This window comes from Eleutherodactylus coqui, chromosome 3 (genome assembly GCF_035609145.1).
Source record: "Eleutherodactylus coqui strain aEleCoq1 chromosome 3, aEleCoq1.hap1, whole genome shotgun sequence".
Lineage (NCBI taxonomy): Eukaryota > Metazoa > Chordata > Amphibia > Anura > Eleutherodactylidae > Eleutherodactylus > Eleutherodactylus coqui.
In genome coordinates, this window is record NC_089839.1 from 228,571,808 (window position 1) to 228,577,059 (window position 5,252).

The following is a 5,252-nucleotide window of genomic DNA, read 5'->3' on the forward strand; positions in this document are numbered from 1 at the left end:
CCGGGGAGGAAATATTTACAGGTTATAATTGCTTTACTACTGACATCTTCCTAATTCAAATGCCCTATAAGATGGACTTATGTAATGGGGGAGAGGGTCCATGTTTGGAAGGGTGCATGCACATAGATGAGGGTGATATCGGTCACAGAAACTTGGACCAATATTGCACTTGCAAAACTGTGATTTTTGCTGTGAATGGTACGTATTTTGCAAGAAATTTTTTTTCGCTGCTCTAGTGGCCCGGGGGGGGGGGGGGGGGGTCCTCCAGGGTAGCCACACAGTCGCTGGTCCTGAAGCACCTGGCTATGTGCTCCTGCGGAGACATAGAAGGTGTTGTACATGTGAAAGACCCTGTCTTTCCCCTTTTTTTACAGGCTTAAGCTAGCTGCCTGGCAAACAGCTTGCTGCTGATTGGCTGCTTGTCATTCTATCCCTGATTGGTAGAGGGGGAAGGGTGAGATTCAAGAGCTGGAAAATAAATGGTGAAGCAGGATGTGAGGAGGAGTTTGGAGAGAAAGTGTGTGAATTAGGACTGGAAGTGAAGGAGGAGTTAGGAGGAATTGTGAGGAGGTTGTCGGAGGAGGAGGACGTGAGAGGAGGTGTGCAGCAGAGCTGCAGAGGATTATTGTTGTCCGGAGGGGAACAAAAGAGTTGTCAACTTCAAAATCAAGCGCAGCGTGGAAGAATAAAGATTGGGACCCATCTATACAAGAGTGAGTTGCACGAGCCCCTGAATTAAGTAAAGCCAGGGAAAGTAAAAGAGGCCCACTTCTAGCTAACTTCATGTTTAGTAATCCTTTGGACAAGAACTAGGATAACTAGGACTGTGGGACGTCTTCTTAAATGAAAAGAGAGAGCATTGAAGTCAAATTTGTATTGTGTGCTGATGCTTGGAGTAACGTCATGTTAATGCAAAGCAATACCTCTGCATTATTCTGAACTCTTCATGTTGTTTGAGCATTACAAATAAACTGAAGTAAACTGTGTATCTCCGGTTTGCAAACAAAGCTACGAGGACTCGTGTCATTTATTTCTTGATCTACAACTGGAGTCCATTAGGAAAGAGGTACTGGTGTCACTTGACAAACCACTATTGATGATTAATTGCTAGAGTTAGCCAACTCCTTGGCACTGCATGCGCCCGAGCCAGGCCCTTTGCCGCCATTGTCGGGAGGGATCGAAGAGCCAACCGTGACATCCATCTTGTTTACCCGTGGTCTCCCCCACACTGGTTTGCCTCCGCTCGGCCTGCTGCACTGCCACAGGGAATAATGGGAAAATCTGAAATGAAAAACTGACAAAAATAGGACATGCAGCGATTTTTCAATCTCAGATCATCCGTCCAAGAGAAAGATCTCTCCTGTCAATAAACACACTCAGAGCAATGTATTCTTCTTACGCACAATATTAGGCCATATCACAATTGGTCATATATCACCAGTGAAACTCGCCCGTGTAAATGCACCGTAACGGTGCTTTCACACAGGCATTTTAATCGTGCGAGTTTTGTGCATGGCGAAACGCACATAACTAGCATGAAAAAGAACCCATTATTTACAATAGGTCTACTTAAATGAGAGATTTTTCTCTCACAGAAGGTGCTATTTTTTGGCTGATCTTAATCATTATTGAGTCATTTTTTAATTTTTCCTGCTGAAATAGCATGCGATTTTAACACGTGAAAATCGCATATACAGTAATAAAAAGGAAATGCATTCTTACCACAAAAAGCATCGCCTAGAAAAATCGCATGTTTCAGGGCTTAAATAGACGATTGTGTTTGCGGAGCTTATGAAATTCACCTCCATAAAATGTGACGAAGCAAAGCCAATGATTTTAATGGTTTCATTCTCATGAGCGTGTTTTGCAAATTCTGCATGAGAGAAAAGATAGGAATTGCCCTATCTTTGTCCGTGTTATGCAGAAAACTGCCATAAAAGTCAATGGCCGCTTAAAAGGAGGGAGACTTCTATGACAGCTTTCTGCGTAATACGGACAAAGATACGGCAGGTCCTATCTTTTCTCGTACAAAACTTTTTTCCGCCAGAACCATGTTCATCTGAACAAATCCATTGAAATCAATGGCTTCGCTTCGTCGCGTTATACAGGCAAAATTTTCACATATGGAAATGCCTCCACAAATACGTTCATCTGTTTAAGCCCTCAGTCTCAGTTTCTTGGACTGATATCGCACTCACCCATGTGAATCCAGCCTAAGACAAGCAAACAGTCAAAAAAAATCTATCAGATTCATATCGCATTCTTAAACATGGAATTTTCTAGGTGGATACAATGTGTTTAGTAAAAAAAGAAATGCATCGCATTGCCATACATGCGATTTCTGCAAGAGTTTTGCACACTTGTTAAAATCCCATGCTATTTCAATAGGAAAAAGAAGCGCAGCACGCTCGCATGAAAATCATATCTGCATGAGAACTTGGTGCGATTTTTTTTCTCCCGTGGACAATAATGGGCAATATTGCCCCCCCAAAATAGTACATGCTGCGATTGTTCTATCTCGTTGCATTGCTGCAAGAGAAAAATCGCTCATGTAAATACAGTAGATCCATTGTAAATAATAGATTCTATTTTCTTGCGTGTTTTACAACACACAAAACTTGTGCAATTAAAACATCCGTGTGAAAGTACCTTAAACAGTGATTCATCTTGTTAACTTGTGTTGTACCTGATTTCTCCTGCAGGGGTGCTGCAGAAAAAATATGAAGCTGATTTCAGAATTGTGTTGGATGCCAATTGAAATCCTTCTGTACTGCCCCTTGACAGACAAATAGCTCAACTTGATCCTCTACTGAACGACGAAACTAAAAGAGCCTTAAAACCTGCTTGTTTAGAAATATTTCTTGCAGCATTGGGGGTTGGCAGCCATCTTTCTCTCTTGGTATATCAATTCTAGTTCTTCACTAGTATATCGGATGGCAGGGCCATTGTCAATATCATGGGCTTTGGCTAGCCATGGTGATCCTGACATACAAGCTCTAACCCGGTTGGGTCAAGGGTGGAGTAAATAGGGGGCCTGCTCTGACTCTATTATGTCCAAGGGCCTAATGGGTTACACACATGCAGGGAATGCAGATGTGTCACTCACTCTCACTGGTGTCAGCCATACAGACAACGTGGCTTGGAATATATCACAAGAGGCAAACTATTCATTAGGAAGTCCATTTATGCCAGAGTTACTCTTTAAATTGGTTATTATGGCATATAGAGACCATATATGGGGATCCCACTCAGGACCCTCTGCTGAGCCAGAGCTGGGAGCATGGACGGCTATTCACATGAGCAGCTGGCCACCTCGTACCCCAACAAAGTCAGCTCTTCTGATGAGACAACCCCTTTAATCAGGAACCCCATCTATTGAGAGGTATTATTTTTTACTTCATCAGACTACTATACAGTATGAGTACTCCATCTCCCATATTGCACCACAGCAGGAGCCCCTGAACAAGCAGGGAATGTTCTAAAAATGTGATGTTTAGGAGAATTTTTAATGCAGATCTGGAGGTGACTGGAGTATAACACATGATTTAAATGGATTATCCAGAATAAGAGAAGCATGGCTGCTTTCATCCAAACACAGCGCCACCCTTATATATAGGGTTGTGTCTGGTATTGCAGCTCAGTTCCATTGAAGTGAATGGAAGCAGAGCTGTAAATACCCAACATAACCCATGGATAAGTATGGTGCCATGTTTTTCTAACCCTGAACAACCCATTTAAAGTGTGACTGTAGTTTTAAAAACGCTTGACATGTCAGAAGAACTTCTCAAGTTTTGATCAGTGGGGTCTTGATACAGAGACCCCAACCATTTGCTTGAACGAGGCAGCAGTCTCTGCTCACTAGCTAAAGACGGCTCAATATAAAATCTATGAGCCCATCTTCAGCTAGAGAACAACGACAGCGCTCAGCTGAGTGCTTCTGTTGCTTCATTCCAGCGATTGGTGGGGGTCTCAGCACCAGGACCCCAGTGCTGAAAACTTTTGAGAAGCTTTTATGACATATCAAACGTTTTTTGGAGGTATATAGTTAGCGCTTACTCACACAAGCGCATTTGCCCTGTGCTTAAGGCCAGGCTCACACAACTGTATGACAGTATGCTGCGTAAAAATTGTTTTACCGGCACAGGAAACTACGTATCCCTACATATTGTCGCATTTTGCCTTCGCATGAATAGCGTATTTTACGCATGCTGTCATGCTTAGGTGTCTGGTTTCTTTTTTTTTTACTTTTAAGTCATGTTTCCTAGCAAAATGCATAAAAAACGCTGTACAAAACGCAATGAACGAGGTTGATTTGCGCTCCTATCGGCGTATTTAATGTAGTTTTTGCATACGCAGGGCATATTCATTTGCGTGCAGTAAACAAACATGCCCTGATTTCCATGGCTATGAGACCTTGATGTGTTTTTTTTCGTCCCACGAAATTGCACAGTTGCACGCAAAATTAGGTGATGAAAACGAACCCATTGAAATCACTCTTCTATTCTCTGCGTATATCGCACGCAAATTTTGCGTGTGTAAATACACTTGTGTGAAGGAACCCTAAGGCAATATACAGTATGTGCTAGATAAAGTGAAGTATCTGCAAAGTTTCTTCCCTTAGTCAAATGGTAGAGCCTATAGATGTCTGGGGGGCGTATTTGGCTCACAGACCACCACCTGGCAGCTATAGTATGCAATTTAAAAGATAGTTAAAAGCCAGTAGTAATCCTGGTTGAGAGGCTCGGAGCGCCTTCCTGTGTGGCCGGAGCAGATCTGCGCCCTCTTTCCATGGCAGCACCACGCATCAAAGACTTACATGACATATGTTCCCTTCTGACAATCTCCCGGAATATCTTGTACATATAATTGTGATGATTTCCTGCGCTCGTTCACAGGGAAAACATTTGCATTTTACCTTTAATCTTTTCCCCCCTCCAACTGCACTTCTGCTGAATGGCTTCCTTGAAGAACAGAAGTCCTAATTAAAGATGGCCGGCTGCCAATCTCCAGATGACACGGCGCTCGCTGTACATACGCTGACATTCCTGCGCTGTAGACATACTAAATACTTAGAGTAGTTTCAGTTCAGGGACGAAGATAAGAATAGGTTGCCGCGACTTATGGGATCTGATTACTCGCTCAAGTTTTCAAACTGCTCAAAGCCCGAGAAGGCCGTAATTACACGACTAAGTTAACTCAGCAGCGCCCCGCGGCTCACCAGACAGTACAAAAACCTATTTATCTAATGGTAG

The 5,252-nt window shown here is 43.0% G+C and overlaps 1 long non-coding RNA gene across 1 annotated transcript; it reads right to left on the minus strand.

Moving 5' to 3' along the window:
* Positions 1-990: 990 nt before the first annotated feature.
* Positions 991-4,976, minus strand: LOC136619973 (uncharacterized). The gene is made up of 2 exons (XR_010791095.1): positions 4,916-4,976; positions 991-1,281 (listed from the first exon to the last, which is right to left on the minus strand). It is a non-coding gene; the product is annotated as an uncharacterized lncRNA (long non-coding RNA).
* Positions 4,977-5,252: the final 276 nt, after the last annotated feature.